Raw genomic sequence first — 16,977 nt, forward strand, 5'->3', positions numbered from 1 at the left:
GTTTTTGGCCACTATAGGTGTGGCAGGGTATACTCAGACATGAGTCCCTTTCTCACTGCACCATCAGGATTCAAGCAAGCCAGGCCGACGACGGCTGAAATGCCAGAAACCGGTCCCCGGTAGCTTGTCTCCTTTCTGGTGACGAATTGGCTCGGTAGTTTGGTCTGCCCTGTTCCCATGATGCACTGGGCCAGGGACAGACTGATTTGCATATAGCCAGGTTCTGAGCTGGGATGGTGCAGTGAGATAAATAACGGTGATGGATCAAGCCCTGATCTTTGGACTGGGTAAGAGTGGTCTGCTTAATTCAGACACTTTGTTCATCACCACCCCCTTTTCTGAATCGTTTTTGGCCACTATAGGTATGGCAGGGTATACTCAGACATGAGTCGCTTTCTCACTGCACCATCAGGATTCAAACAAGCCGGGCCGACGACGGCTGAAATGCCAGAAACCGGTCCCCGGTAGCTTGTCTCCTTTCTGGTGAAGAATTGGCTTGGTAGTTTGGTCTGCCCTGTTCCCATGATGCACTGGGCCAGGGACAGACTGATTTGCATATAGCCAGGTTCTGAGCTGGGATCGTGCAGTGAGATAAATAACGGTGATGGATCAAGCCCTGATCTTTGGACTGGGTAAGAGTGGTCTGCTTAATTCAGACACTCTGTTCACCACCACCCCCTTTTCTGAATCGTTTTTGGCCACTATAGGTGTGGCAGGGTATACTCAGACATGAGTCCCTTTCTCACTGCACCATCAGGATTCAAGCAAGCCGGGCCGACGATGGCTGAAATGCCAGAAACCGGTCCCCGGTAGCTTGTCTCCTTTCTGGTGAAGAATTGGCTTGGTAGTTTGGTCTGCCCTGTTCCCATGATGCACTGGGCCAGGGACAGACTGATTTGCATATAGCCAGGTTCTGAGCTGGGATGGTGCAGTGAGATAAATAACGGTGATGGATCAAGCCCTGATCTTTGGACTGGGTAAGAGTGGTCTGCTTAATTCAGACACTCTGTTCATCACCACCCTCTTTTCTGAATCGTTTTTGGCCACTATAGGTGTGGCAGGGTATACTCAGACATGAGTCCCTTTCTCACTGCACCATCAGGATTCAAGCAAGCCGGGCCGACGACGGCGGAAATGCCAGAAACCGGTCCCCGGTAGCTTGTCTCCTTTCTGGTGAAGAATTGGCTTGGTAGTTTGGTCTGCCCTGTTTCCATGATGCACTGGGCCAGGGACAGACTGATTTGCATATAGCCAGGTTCTGAGCTGGGATGGTGCAGTGAGATAAATAATGGTGATGGATCAAGCCCTGATCTTTGGACTGGGTAAGAGTGGTCTGCTTAATTCAGACACTCTGTTCATCACCACCCCCTTTTCTGAATCCTTATTGTCAATGTTGACAAAACAAAGTTCATGGTCCTCCAGATTTCTATTAAATCCATTGGCGAAGTCAGAATGCAGGAGGGTACATTGGAACAAGCTGAGACATTTTCCTACTTGGGGGTTATGATTGACAAACAACTCAGTTGGAAACCTCAAATAGATAGCTTGACGGTGAGGCATGCCCAGCTCTCTGGAGTTTTACTTAAGGAGCAAAGATACTCTTACACTAAACCCGTAGCTCCTGTACTGTAGATCTATAAGGCTAAAATTATTGCTTCTATCTTCTATGGCGTAGAGTTGTGGGGATATGGGAACCTGGAACCCTTAGCGGTGAGCCAAAACAAATTTTTAAGATGAGTGGTTGGGTTACCGCAATCCACCCCCTCGGTTCCCTTATATTTAGATCTGGGGTGCTACTCCATCAAAGATGTTGCGCTATATAGGCTAGTAGTATACTGGAGGAGACTCTGGCTGACACCTGAGCTGGCCAACTATGCCCTGGCTCTGGTTGAAGTCAGGAAGCTAGATGTCAACAAGAAACTCTCTTGGTTCAGTTGTGTAAGAAACATTCTCTGTGAGTTAGGGTGGTGTCATCTGTGGACCATGCCTGCAGCAAGCACTTTTCCTAGTAAAGCTGAACTAAAGGCAGCTTACTGGCATATGATAAACCTTGATTGGTTTACAGTTTCCACTGGCCTGTCCCTGACCAGCACATTTCTTGAGATCAAGCTAGAACCCAAGCTCGAGCAGTATTGGGACATAATCACCTCACTGTTACACCAGTTCAGGGTAGGCTCTTTACCAACTAAGACCTTTATGTCGAGGTGGTCTAACTGTGAGGAAAATTGCAGCAAGTGCCCATACTGTCTAGATAGATAGGGTTGAATCCATACCACATATTTTTTTTGCGTACCCGGCTTACAGTGTACTGCGGCGGCGCTGGCTGAAACCAACCTGTCTAGCATTGGGTATTAGAGATTACAGAGTGGAGTATAGAATATTACAAACTTCATTAGATGGCCCAATCATGATAGCAACAGCTAAGTTTCTGGGTCAGGTGTGGGTGATTCGGTGGACTGGCGGAAGGTTTGGGTAACCAAATCCATTGTACAGCATGTGATAACATATTATGATTGAATGCTGCATTGTATGTTTCTCTTGATGAATTGTAAAATTAGTTTGATTCATTATTATCATGTCAAATATAGGCCCCATGAGGGGTTTGTTTTTAGATCTAGTCTTTTGTTGTATTATTTATTATTTTAAGAGTGAACGTGTTATGCCCTTGTACAATCAAGTCATTGGACCTATGATCAATGTTATGGTTAACCCGGTTTTTATCTTTGGATTGCGATAACTTTCGTGATTTTTTTAAATCGAAATAAAGTTTATAAACTGAAACTGTAAACGCAAATTACTTGTGAAAAGTGGCTATCAGGAAAAAATGTTCAGATGAAAAGATTGTCAATGACTTTCCCCCCATTTTTCCAATAAACAAAACTACTATAGTTTGACTATTGTTTTCAGTTCTTTCCAGGAGAATCCTGGGTATCTTTCAAATCCCCAATTTGTGGGATAAAAAACACAAATGTGGCCAGGATACCTTTTGTGGAAAAAATTACAAAGGTGAAATTCAGCCTTATGTGCCCCAGGCATCATAAACAAGGGTTCAATCCTTGTGGAAAACAGCTAAGGTGTTACAGGAGGAGGTGTACCAGGACAAGTTGAGAAAATATGTATTAAGGCAAAAGCAGAGGAAAGGAAAGTTAGCAAATAAAAAGGCCCTTAGCACTTTCTCCCAATTGGAAATGCACACCTTTTACCTTTAGAAATGTACAAATAGCTCTTCCACCCAAGCATCTAAATTATTTTTTCTTGTGATAAGTATTGTTGGGTTGTGTGCTATAGGCAGCCAAGCGCCTAGTTAAAAGCTACTACGTGGCACTACATTCTTACCTAAATGCTCACTAAATACATGCTAAGTGGAAGCAATGTTAGCGATAGCAGACATTGGCCAGGCGACAACCAGACGAAGGGTTCTACATTTTCAGACAGAGAGCCCTGAAAATAACCAGGCTCCCAGTTCTAGAGGGGTTTGAGAAACCCAATCCTTTTGTCCAAAGGTCGGCGGCATTTTACAGCAACTAAGACAAGAAGATTGAGAGAAGATTTTCTAAGCTCTTTCCATGGGTGGATGAGATTTCAAATGTTACCTATGCATGAAATACAAATACCCCCCTATTACTCAACGCAGCAGAAGCAGCAAAGCGGCCAAAAAACTCCAATGCATGATTCACAACTAGTGCAACGTTGACATCTAGTGGCCACAAAAATAATGCAACAGTCAAAATCAAAGTTGGAAGTATCAGGCCGGGAGGATGGAATGGAAGGAGGGTGAGTCCGTGAAAGGTCAGGGTCGCACCAGGGGCGCAACGCAGGCCCCTGCGGCGAAGGAGGGCCCAAACCCACCAGGGGGCGCTCATTAAGACTCTAAGGGAATGGATATCTCTGAGCTACGGGAGACCCAGGGCTCCTCATCACATTCTATAGAGAACCCCATCGTTTTGCGTGACGTCACTTGCTCGCACCTATCGGTAGTCAAACAGCTGCCGTGATACCAGAGCTCAGGGGCTTGAGAGCCCATCGCACTCCGATTCTCACTGCTTTTTTACTAGTAGTCCAGGGGAGATGGCGCTAGTTCATTGGCTTGCATTCTAGTTTAAAACAGTATTGCTACAGCACAGTGGCGGTGGGGTTCAAGTGCCATGGGAAGGGGGGAAATGCAAAAACAACAGTTGATGGACAGAATGCAGAACAATGTCATACATTCACCCCAGTACAGAGATCTGGGCATAAATCCATCGTTTTTTTTGCACTCCACACCACCCCAGTTCAGACATGGCCATATGCAAATCAGCCTTGACCCTGTGACTCATGGGAACAGTCCAGCCCGAACTGCCAAGCCATGTATTTCCTGGACCGGAATCAACTGTTGTTTTTGCATGGGGAGGGGACAGGCTACTGGTGGCTGATGTGTCCATGTACGTTTGAATGCCCAGCCAATTGCATGCGTTAAGTCCTGGGCACTGCTCAGGAGCTGGTATGGGCACAACCATTGCCCACCTGCCCACCCATAAGAGGATACTAATACTGTGTTTCATAGCACTTCACTGAGCACTTTTGCCTTTTCTATGCACTTTAGAAGAACAAATGCTATGAACCAACATAATGGCACTCAATTTACTGACCTAAGAAAGATGGAAGGTTTAGTTTACCTTGGAAGCAGTGGTCACCTCCTTGGCCTTATCAATGCTCAATTACTGCAATGCCCTATATATTGGCATTAAACAGAGATCACCAAATAAGCTGCAGATGTGTCAAAGCACTGCTTGTCAAATACTGAAAAAAAATCCAAAGTTCACATCTGTAGCAGGTGCATTGATGGAGCCTCTGAGGCTCCCGGCATGGAAGAGGACCGCATTTAAGGCTTTGTGTCTGGCACACAAAATATGACAGGGTCCAGAGTACCTCAAAAGTATGTTTAAATGGTACTCTCCCGAGAGACTCTTGTGGTCAGCCACCGCAAGATTGGTGATTATTTACAGGATTAAGAAAGTGGCCTGGGGCGGCGGCAGCTTTGTTCATTCCACATGTTTTTTCTGGAACAGCTTGCTGCAGCACCTACAAAGCCAGACTCATTTTCTGTTTCCGGGCTATTTTCTCTTTCCTTACCGCGTGGTTGCTCTCTAGTGAATGGTTAATGATGGCTCTGTGACTGCAGGCATATCTGTGCCAGCACCAGGAAACCTTAGGGCAATTGCGTGCTTTAAAGTTCTTAAATCAAATGAAAGCTTTTACAATGGTCGCCTTTAGGTCACGAGAGGTATCCGCATCAAGCGATAACTCAAGGAGCCATCTTGTCGAGCCATCTACAGGGACCATGCATGCACCAGACCTCACCTGACACCACCAGTTTCAAGTTTCAAGGTTTTATTAATTTAGCACAGTTACTTAAAACCATTGCTATACAAAATCTACTTTAGCACAAGTATAAAATTTAGCTTTTAGCACATTTCTCAAGTAAAAACAAGGCTAAAGAACAGTTTTCAAGGCTTAGAGAGCAATATGCTAATTGAAGAGCAGCATTATAGCTCCCTATGTGAGTGTTTTGCTATGCTTGGCCGGATAAAATAGTTAAGACAGAGAGTACTGGGCCAAAGGACGAAAAAAGTCTGTAATGAGTCTTTGAAGGGGAGGGGGAGGAAGCATGGCAACAAAGGGAGGTAATAGAAGATTGTCCAAAAGTCTCACAAATTTTCCAAACCTAGCGAGCACTTGAATGTCAGTAGATGTAAAACACAAGGCCGAGGCCTCCCAGCACGTCCTGGCGCCCCATTTTAAGAACAAGGGTTTCAAAAGGGACCTTCTGGGAGCTGCTAGTGCCGGGCAGCAGCACAGGAGATGCAGCTATGATTCGGAGTGGTATTTACACAGCCTGCAAGCCCCCCCCTCGCTTGTTGGGGCCCATTTGTTGAAGGCCGTCGAGCGCAAGCCTAGAAGTCGCATAAACATTATGTTCTTCCGAGCCACTTTGCTTACGTTTTCCTGGCAGTATGCTTGTGGACGCCCAAGAAGATACGAAGAGTTCAAGAGGGGCAGAATGGTTGATGTCTTTAGAGCCTGCAGATCCATGGACTGAGAAATAAGTTTGACTTGCTTATTGATGGTGCTTTTCCAGGCCAAGTATGGGATAGTAACTGAGGGGAGAGATGACTCGTCAATCTCTAACACTCTTATGGCCTTTATAATCCTGACACCACCATTCCACCTTGTATTTCTCTGTCTGCCTAGCTCCAGCAGGTAGGTATTGTGATCCACGGCACTTTCCCTCCTTATCCCAATCAGCCTCTTGAATTTACCATTAACCTCCACCATTCTGGTGCCTGTCTTTGTTGTCTAAGTTGCAAGGAGAGCTTGGCCCTCCCTGCAGGACTCTTCATTTTCCACTATGAGGTCTCCGGCCCCACAACCCAGGTTTTCCTTGGGTATCCTATGTGGGGGCTGCTATTACTCTGTGAATGGAGCTGACAGGCTCGCTCTGCCAGTCAGAAAAGGCCTTCACCTTGAAGACCTCCAGCAGCAGTGATGTACCATAAACGTTGGACCCAGAGGGAGTATTTGATGAAGGGCGGCTACAATTTAGCCTCTTAAGAGAGGTTTAGCGGAGTGGTTGGGGCCGCCTCGGCCAAAGGACGTTTGCAGCACTACGGAGGTAGTGCTTGCGATGGCCGTTGGCTGACAAATGCAGCAAAGGGGTTAACAGATTACATATTTAGGGGCAAATTATGATTGCGGAGTTCCCGCATCCTCCGGGCCGGCGGTGGCTTCCGCCGGCCCGGAGGATGAGGGAACTCCGCTGAGGAGCCTCCACAGACCCACCGCCAAATTAGGATGGCTGGTGGGTCTGCTGTTATGTCCGCAGCTTTTCCGCCGCAGTCGCCTTCCGACCACGGCGGAAAAGCACTAACATGTCTGGCGGTGTCTATCAGACACCGCCAGGCATATTAGGATGTCTGAAATACTATGGTTTTCCACGGCGGCTTTTCCGCCGTGGAAAAGCATACGGTTCTTCACTGCGGGGGCCCGTTGCGGGCTCCCTAGGTGAAGGGGGTGTGGGGGGTGCACATGGGGGGTACCTATGGTACCCCCCTTCATTTGCGTGCACGAAGCGGCAGGCACCGCGAGGTGCCTGTCGCTTTGTGCATGCAAATGCACTGTTGTCATTTTTTACATTGCGGCGGGTGCCGCTTCAAGCAGCACCCGCCGCAATGTAAAAAATACAGGATGTGACCGCCAGGGTGGCGGTCACATCCTAATTGTCATGGAGGGACCGCCGCTGCCCATGCGGACGGTCCCTCACACTCAGTGGTGGCGGACGGACGCAAGTCCGTCTGCCATCATAATCGGCCCCTTAATAAGGCAATGGGTGCAGTTTTGTTGTTTTTGAGGTGCCCTTTGACACCCCCAGCATGCCCTCAAATGATTGTGGTGTCAGAGGCCATCAGTGGATTTCAGAGCTCGCCTCCAGAAACAACCAGCTGCCTCTTCAGAGAGTGCCATCAGCCTTCGGACGCCCCCATTTGGACCTTGCACCAAGTCAACTGGCCATCATAAGCACTCAGATTTCATGCTCAACTGGCCAAAAATGTCCTGGACTTTAGTGACTGAGAGGGGAGGATGAATACGGGTGGGCATAGGTTGCATAATTCAGTCTACCATAATAACACGGAATTACCTGAGAATTCCACGGAATTCCGCATAATTATGCAAAAAGAGTAATTCTTCATTTATTGCTATTTCTTAGCACAAAAATGCCTCCTCGCATCCAAAATGGGTGTGAGATTGCATTTTGCGGCATAAAATAGATCGAAATGCAACAGACCACGAATAGCAAATAGAATAGAATCCTTGCCTTCTGCCTTCTTGCAGGGAGAAAGGTCATAACTAAAGAACAGTGCTTGGAAACATGCAAAAAGAAGATTCCACTTGGCTGTGTGATAGTATTTCAGAGAACAAAATGTTTTCAGTGTTAAGGGATCGCAGCAATAGTTAACCAAAGTTGTCTTGCAAATTCTTGTTAATCCGCCTGCACTTTCACAACAGATAGGCACTAAAGAAGAAAGTCAAATGCTTTAAAAGATAAACAAAGGAGGCGGATTTAAGAAGTTTGTAAAATGCACAACTTGATGAATAAACATAATAGGATAGAGAAAAATATTTGGGCAGGTAGCAATTACTTGTAAGTGATTAGCACCAAGAAACAGCCCTGTTTGGTACGAATATTATGCTATTGTTGAATTAATATCAGTATGCCTCTCTCCTTGTTTGCTACCACAAACCTACACTCATTTCCCTTTCTCTTACTTATTTCCCTCTTTGTAACTTTTTATACCAGTTTCTTTCTCTTCTGACAATTCTCTTTCTGTCTGACCAATTTTATTTCTATAGAATAAAAAAACAGTGTTAAAACGTGTCTGAATAGAACAGTTTAATTAAAAGGATATGCAGAGAAACCCGAGTACCACTGCTTTATTGAGGCAAGCCAGTTACTAGGCAGTCTTCCAATTAAATCATTGTATTTTACATAAAAATGAGAAAGTGGTATCAAGTTGCCCTTACCCCTTTTTGACTCAATTGAGAAATCTGGCGTACATTCTAGATATTAAATACTGAAATATAATATAGATTTTTTAATTTCAAGAGTGAACATGATTAAATAAGCGAACACTTGGCTCTATCCTCAATTACGTGTATGTAATTTACCCCTGGGAGATCAGTAGTTAGTTGGCGAAGTTGCCTGACCCACATCGGTAGAAGTTTTTTCCAAACTACATGTCTTTGTTCCATTGCCCAGGATTTTGAGGACTTGTTCAAAGACCCAAGGGTTTGATTTACAAAACTAATTTTAAATTTGGATATACTTTGCTAACACCTAGGCTTGTAATTAAAGTACGCCCATCTTAGAATGTACATGCTTTGGGCCTAAATCACACAACGTAGTACATTTCTTCCTTTATAATACTCTTGCATACAAGGTAAGATCTACTGCTTTTTGTTATTCGCACACGTCTCCAGTAGTAGGCCTTGGAAGCTGAGAGACGCAGGTTCCCAGGCCTACTATGCGAATGTCCTGGAAATTTCCCCAGCTCCCCTTTGACCTCTGCTTAACTCTATATAGTGTCAGAATTCACACATGGGAAGGGGAGTGCGCGGGGCACATGGAACATTTTTTAGGCCGAGTGTGGGCAGCGAATGCACTGCTCTGCCAGGTATGCTGTATTCAGGTATGGACTTGAAGCTCTGCCCACTCTCCGACCATCTTTTTAATTGGCTGCTGTGACTGTCCTTTGTAAATGTTGGCTTTTGAGTTGTTAATAGGCTTATTAGTCCCTCCTTAGTATCTCCTTGTCTTCTTTTGTAACCTCCCATCAGTACTGGACCTTTTACATGTGTTGTTACTAAGTTTGCTTTACTTACGGTCTGTCAGCACCATTTTTTAAATAACGTTCTTGTACCTGCTATTGCAAGCACACTTTTCCCTTCCCAGCTAACACACAGCATTGTTTGCTTTTTTCAATTATTAGAAATGTTTAGAGGGTGCATGTTCTGTTTCAGGAACTTCCTTTCTGTCCACAACACGCCACTCTTTCTTTATCTTTAACATGGCGCCCTTACGCCTTTCTCTCGTTGGACACGGACACACACAGTCAACAATGGCCCCCCGCAGCTTAAAGACCCTAAACCCCATCCAGCCCCAGGTGGCGCGCTTTAACTTTCAGCACAGCGCCTGCTTTTAGATTAACAACATGGGTGCCGCATTTAATAAATTAGCAGGGGCCACTTTTACTATTTATCACCCACACCCAACATGTCCGACCTGTCTCCTTCTGCCTTTTCGCTGTAGCTTGTAGTTGTTTACGCACATCGATCCTGACCTCACGGCTGGCACTGTTCTGAAGCTGAGGGTGTGGGCAGGGCGTGCGCTGAAGCAGCAGTCTGAACTGGGGTGGCAGAGTGGGCTAAAGAACGGTGATGGATTAAACCCAGATCTTTTGACTGGGTGTGAGTGTTTGATTGATTCAGATGCTCCGTCCATCACCACCCCCTTTTGTACCGCTGTAGCAGCAGCAGCTCATCGGAGTCCCAATACTCGGCCGCACGCAGCACCAGAGCGGAGAGCGCCGGCCTGTGTTTCAGTCCTTACAGCGGCCCAGTATATAATTCCATCCAACATCTGCACATATCTGTTACACCAACTGCAGAAGGCTGGCTTCCCACACTTTCAGTCCCTCAATGTTTTCTGGTTATGATTCTGCTAAGTGATTGTTTATCTTCACCATTTCTACATGTCTAAACAGGGCTTTAAGTGGGATGAAATAACTGGGGGGTCTCTCCAAGGGGCATGGACAATGTAATTAAGGGCGTGGCTTAGAAACAAGTATGCTAAAAATCTGTGTTTAGCATATTGTGCCGCCCGGCTGGTATTTTGCTGCTTTTGTCATTGCACCCAAGCATTTGCAATGCAATAGGTCTTACCTTTTTGAAACTTTGACCTATTGGTATTGAAATGACAATGCCTTTTATTTATGTGCAGTTTGTACTTATAGTCGTCGCTTCCAGGTTTTCAAAACACATAAATAAAAGACATTGTCATTTCCAATGCCGACAGCTCAAAATATTTCAAATGCCAGACCGATTGCATTGCAAATGCTTGTTTTTCTTTATTCTTTGTTCACCTGAAAACATTTTTGAACTGATCATGGCCAGGATCGGTAATACGAATATGTGAGGTTAACTTTTCCTGTAAGGTCCACTTCTCTCCCCCTTGGTGCTACTACATACGTCACCACAGTCATGGCAGAGAAATAGGACATAGTAAACACATTTACACTTGCTAGGGATCAGTATGTGAATTCCTAGCAGGTGCAAAGGTAGGCATATCAAGTCATAAACTTGAATTTACAGTCAAAAATAGTGTTATGAATTGCCACCTTGACTTTAGACTATATTTCAATTATGCAAGCCATTATCTAATGGAAATTATGCATGCCTTTATCTATGTGCAGATTGTGATAACAATAATAGGTGGCTGCTGAATGTTTTTTTAGCCCTGGGAGTCAGTGGTAGGTCTGGGACTCATTTGAGAATTATCGTCTTTGAAAATTTGATTTCTGCACAATAAACGCATCCTCCTGTGTGCCGCTCTCCCCTGCATGTCCTGCCGGGCACCACTTTTCCTATGACACATTATGTGATCATTGACAGCTGTAATATTGCCCGAGCTGTTGAATGTTGCAATTTTCAATGTATTTCTCTGTTGATAGGAGGTGATGTGAATTGCGTGTTATGTGGAAACTTCAGCGCTGGACTGTCCATATCAGGCATCGGGCATTTCGCCGAGAGGCTGGAAGGGTGGAGGCTCAATTGGAGAGGTGCTGTAATATCGGCCTCCAGTAACAGAAGCAGCAAGCAAGCGTTTCCAGCCTCCCAGGGCCGGGCATTGCTTCCCCAGGGGTTGGTCCAAAAGTATTGCCAAGGCTGCTTTTAGTTCCCAGTCCGGCCCTAGTCAGCTACTTCCACCAGGGTCCACGCCTATATCTCCCACGTGCAATTTTGATGTGTTTTTTGGACTATCCTCTTTCCCTTAAGGGTAGAGGGCTTGGCTTGAGGGTACAGGGAGCTATGAGGTACAGACAGCACCCTCGTCTTAATCGTCTAAGTTTGCACTCCTTCACCCACCTGGAAGAAGCTTGGGGGTATGCAGAATTAGGGGCCACCTGTACAAAGGTAATCATTTGTGATTACCAAATAATTCAGTTTTGCGGTTCACAGTTTTTGGTACTCGCAAACACCAATGTAAAAATGTGTCTTTGACACAGTTTGTGAATCACAGTGGGTCACAAATAGACCTGTCTCATGAATATTAATGAGGTAGGTCTCAGGTTGTGAACCATTGGGAATCGCTAAAATGACAGGGATGGTGGCCTGCTAGGGTCAGAAGACCACCATGTCTGTGATTGCTTTTAAATAAAGTAATATTTTTTTTAATGCAGCCTGTTTTCCTTAAAGGAAAATGGAATGTGTTTTTAAAAAAAGAAAAGTTTTCTATTAATTTTTTAAGAGTAGGCAGTGGTCCTTGGGACCACTGGCTGTATGTTTTTACAACCATTCGCAAAGGGTAAGGGGACCCATTTGTGAAAGGGTGACCACCTACTTGTAGTAGTTGGTAAAATGCAGATGTTTGTGACTGCATTTAGTCGCAAAACATTCACACATTCCACTGCAATTTGGTATTAGGAAGGGACGTCCTAAATATGCCCCTTCCTAATTCCAAATCTCAAGCCCAATTTTTGAATCGGGAATAGGTTACCAAATCGCAAATAGGGCCTCTGTACATGTGAAAAAGCCTTTTTGCATTTGCATATGGGCCAATTCTGCAAATCGGGCTGTTGGCGACCACAAAAAGATGTGGTCCACAAATCTGGCCCAGGTGCCGCAGGCAGAGATGGCCCCGAACGGTCGGGCACTTCGGCACAGAGGCAGCCCAGCTCCAGGACAGCTGCGTCTCACTTAGGCCGACACTCCTGTCTGCCTCCGTCTCAGATCTCCATCAGACAGTTGTACTTTGATAAATGGTTTGATCCACTGAATACATGTTTGCAACTAGATCAGCACCCATTTGTAATATGTGTACATTAACATACCAATTGACAGTTTAAAAAAAAGATGAAGATTTTTAAGAACAGCAATCCTTTCAGAAGTAGAACCACACTGCCAGAACTGTAGTACTCTTCCAAGGTGATGTGGTCTCCTTAGAGCGGTGCCTGGCACTGGGCGGCTGAGGAAAGAGACAACCGCCTCAGATGTACATGATTAAGGAGAGACAAGAAGCTGTGGGATCCATACCTCTGGAGTGGCGGAGGTGACCATCACGCTGGCCGCGAGGCCATTCCTTTTATACATGCTCTCCTTGGGTGCAGGCCTCTTAGCGCAGCCTCAGCTGGTGACGCTCCAGGATGGACGGGCTACTCCTGCAACGAAAGGGGACATTTCATGGATCCACTGAAGGATGGTTATCATTCATCAATGCTTGTCTTTAAACAACAACAAGAACTCAGTTTAAGTCTTAAATGAAGTACCACCCATCCCCGTGGCCCCACTACCTATGAAGAGAGATGCAGTATGCCTTGAAAAAGACCCAGCCGACAGCGGATACGGGTGAAACACGTGTTGTTTGCCTCAGCAGAACACATCTACGAATAACGTCTACTACATGGGACAACAGAGATCAGAACACACAATCCTGAAGGTATCGGAAATACTTTTACAGAGAAGAAGCTTTGTTTTACAGTGAAGAAGGTGATACCCTTAAAATATACGACTGTGCTTTTATGAGTGTGTATTTTGATTTTTCAATACTTACTCATTGATGCACTTGAATGTATGTCATTTAGTATGATTTATTATTGTAACTATATTTATTTCGCTGCCCAATACCGAATCACCAATTCAAATATTACTTTTATGAATGTAATGCTTTCTTGCCATAATTGTTTGTTTTTTAAATTGTAGCATCACATTTTGCAGAGCATCGTGTGTCACCTTTTGGTTACTTCACAGAGTAAAAAACTGTTTCGGGAGCAAGGAGGCCACTCAAGCAGCATCATGAGCCAATTCTGACATTCTTTGCTCAGAAGCCCTCTTCTGTGGTGGGTTCAAGTTAACTGGGGTGGCTCTAGGCTCATGGCGGCCCTGGGCAGGGGGCATAGGTAGGAGGCCCCGAAAGAGGGTGTCCGGGCGGGGCGGAGCGTGGAGGCCAGTGAAGAGGGGGGGTCAGGGTGTTTGGAAGTGGAACGTGGCCGCCAAATCCCTGCCAGGGGCCGCCACGCAAATATGTATCCATCCTCAGAGGATTATCATATTAAGGATATATATTGGCATGGTGGGGTGGCCCTGTGCAGGTGCACAGCTTGCACATGCCTAAGCCCACCCCTGACGTTAAGGCCAGTCTGGGAAGCTCACTTTTCAGAAGTTTTGTTAACCGCAAACAGGGGAGTTCAGATTTCAGGCGCAGGTTGACGAAGTTCCAGAGTCTTAGTCCTTGCACGCCCAAAAATCTTGGGTTATGTTTAATCCTTTTGAACAAATGATGGTTGTTCCGATGGCGCATACGGAGCGAAGGACTATGGGAGGTGTGTAATGGTGGCAGGTCCTTTGCCCCAGTGTCCTTTGAGCATGGCCGGACAGACCTTTTAATCCACTGGGCATTTACCTGGTGGGCTGGACTCTTGGAGGTCTGTTTTGAAAGCCCAGTGGGAGCGGGAGAAGAGAGGAACAGCAAGAGAGAGAGAGAGAGAGCAATAAGAGGAAGAAGAACGAGAGAAGAAAAGGGCAGAGAAAGAATGTATAGATGAAAAGAGAGAGTGAGGAGAGGAACATAGAGGAACATTACATGAAGGAACTAGTTTAAACATTTTTCGCCAGGGCTGCTTTTTGTCCCAGTCTGGTCCTGCATGAATTTAATTCCGATATCTACTGGGAGCCAGTGAAGTGCTTGAAGACCAGGTGTTATGTGGTCCAGTGTACAAAAGTTAAGGCACATTCTGGCCCCTGGTTCTGAAGCCTTTTAAATCTAAGAGGGAGTTTATTGGGAAGGCCAGGGTAGATCATGCTCAAGACGAGGGCTCTCATCAGTGTGACACTGGAGCCAGAGTGAGGGAGAGGGGAGATGTTCCGGGGAGGGGGGGAGATGCTCCACATAATGGAGGCAGGGGCATGTCCAATCTCTGTGGCAATGTGACAGCTTGAGGAGCAGTAGAATGATCAGAGTTTCAGAGAATCCTCAGGTTCCTCACTTTTGGTGAGGAGGACGGGAAGTTAGCAATGCCTTGCCATCAAGGTTAGAGTCTCCGGCAGTGCTTAATTTGAGCGGGTGCTTTCTATTTATAACACCAGTTAAAGATACACTTACTTAAAAGGCACATGATTTTCCCCAGACTTGCAGGATGTTGAGCCACGCCGAGACTTGATCCGGGCTCCCCAGCTCCGAAATGGGCAGCTCTATCCATTAGGCCAAGTCTTCTCCAGGTTGATAAGTGCCTGGAATCAAGTCAGGAGGCAGTTTGCACCAGCACATTTGTCCTATTAGCGCTGCCTCCTGAGGAGAGCCCCGGCACTTTTAATTTTACAAATTAACCACTGTTAACCAGAATTTCCATCTTGAAACTGTTCATGCAGAGGAAGCTCTTTTTCATCCAGTGGAACAATTGGTCCTCGGAACATTTTTTCAGCAAAGTACATTTGTTGTGTCATCAGTGTATTCCTAGAGGTTTTCCTGCTAATAGGAGCTATGTTGGGGATGTATGCAGATGTCTAAAAAAACACACAAGATGCTTGTCACTCAATTAAGGGTTTCAGCAATCCACCCACTCTCCCACTGTGGATGAAAAAAAACAAAAACAACTTCTTTCTGTAATCTCTGAAAAGTACATTAAATGTCTCCAAGAAAAGTGGCTGCAATAGAAGCTTCACAGACACAAACTCAAGTGATTTCTGGGATTACTGAGTAACCAGTGGTGTAACTTTATCCCCTGCGGTGCTAGCGGGCCCCCGAGTTCCAGGGGGCCCACTCCAGCACTGTGCACAGGTGGCAGGACCCTGGCCTGAGAGCTCTGGACTGGGTCCAGAGCATGGGGACCCCCCGCCATGTATTTTGTAGGGGGGGCCCTCAAGTTTCTTCACACCACTGTGGGGAACAAAATATATTCTTGCAGGGGCGCTGGAAGTAGCGGTGTGGGATGCAGGGCCGGACTGGGCGGACCAGGTTTCAGACATTTCCCCAAGAGGCTAGAAGGGTTGGGGCCGTTTTTGTAGAGGTGGGGGTCGGTTTTGTTACTGGGGGGCAGTTTTACAGCGGTGCTGCAATATCGGTCCCCAGAAACAAAAGCAGCAGTTCCTCACACCTGCTAACCCACCCATTTCCCCTCCGGGGTGGCTGGTCTGACAAAATTGAAAGGGCTGCTTCGAGTATCCAGTCCGGCCCTGGTGGGACGTACTTTAGCACATCCAGGATAACCTTTCCGGAGTTAATGTAATGTAATGTAACTGCTACTTATAAGGCGCACTGTGACCCAACGGGTATCCTGGCACTGAGAGACGGGGGACCTGTGGCATAGGGAAAGATTAACATTACACTCTAGGATAGAGCCAAGTTTTACTTTTCTTTCTGAACAGCAATAGGTCTCTCATCTGTCGCAACTCCGTGGGTAGGCTGTTCCAGAGCCTTAATAAGGTGAATCAGTAATACATAGGCGCTACATTTTGTTTTTAACTTAACTTCTGCGTTGAACTATTAGCAAATGGACGCCTGCCTGGCAGTGTCTTCTGACAGACTGCTCCTTGCTTAACATGAAGGTTTCTGCTAGCGTTGATTTCGTATTTGGAATTCTGAATGTGAACCAAGTGTTAGTCTTGCTGGGGTGCAGGAAGTGTGAAAGGAAAGACTGCAGGATGTGAAATATTTTCTAACATAAAACAAAAAGTACGTTTAATTCCACAAAACGAATTTTCTTTGGGCAAATATGTTCTATGTGTTTCAGTTCCTTGTTAAATGGTATTCATTTATCAACCTTAAAAGGATTAAAGACTGGATCTGCCTTACTGACATTTACATTGCAACACGCGCATAGATCTGTTAGAAGACCCCATACTGAGGTACAAAGTGATCACCCTGTGGTTTAGTCAATAGCAGAAAGATGATCAGTACATTTGAATACATGAATGAACCTATTTATAAAAGATGACGTGTTGACTTTACCTTTCACTTGTTTAAGGGGTTCATTTCCAGTCCTGTGGGTAATTAAGGTCAAGTAATATGGCATCAGATAACCAGTGAGACCACAGGCTTTAACTGAGCAGGTGCAGCCCCCCCAACCCCCCCCCCCCAGCAAAAGTGGGAAAAAATGGGGTTTGAGAAGGGGCCCTATCAGTCCTCTAGTGTTTTACCACAACCCTACCAACCATGCTGGGTCCCAGGCT

At 45.8% G+C, this 16,977-nt stretch overlaps 1 long non-coding RNA gene across 1 annotated transcript in view; it reads right to left on the reverse strand.

The window, feature by feature from the left end:
* LOC147666155 (uncharacterized) overlaps positions 1–16,977 on the reverse strand; it is a 366,839-nt gene that overhangs the window by 31,734 nt on the left and 318,128 nt on the right. Inside the window, exon 3 of the long non-coding RNA XR_015304874.1 lies at positions 12,847–12,971. This is a non-coding gene — a long non-coding RNA (uncharacterized LOC147666155). The remainder of the gene's footprint in view (positions 1–12,846; positions 12,972–16,977) is intronic.

This window comes from Lissotriton vulgaris, unplaced genomic scaffold (assembly GCF_964263255.1).
Source record: "Lissotriton vulgaris unplaced genomic scaffold, aLisVul1.2 SCAFFOLD_1192, whole genome shotgun sequence".
Lineage (NCBI taxonomy): Eukaryota > Metazoa > Chordata > Amphibia > Caudata > Salamandridae > Lissotriton > Lissotriton vulgaris.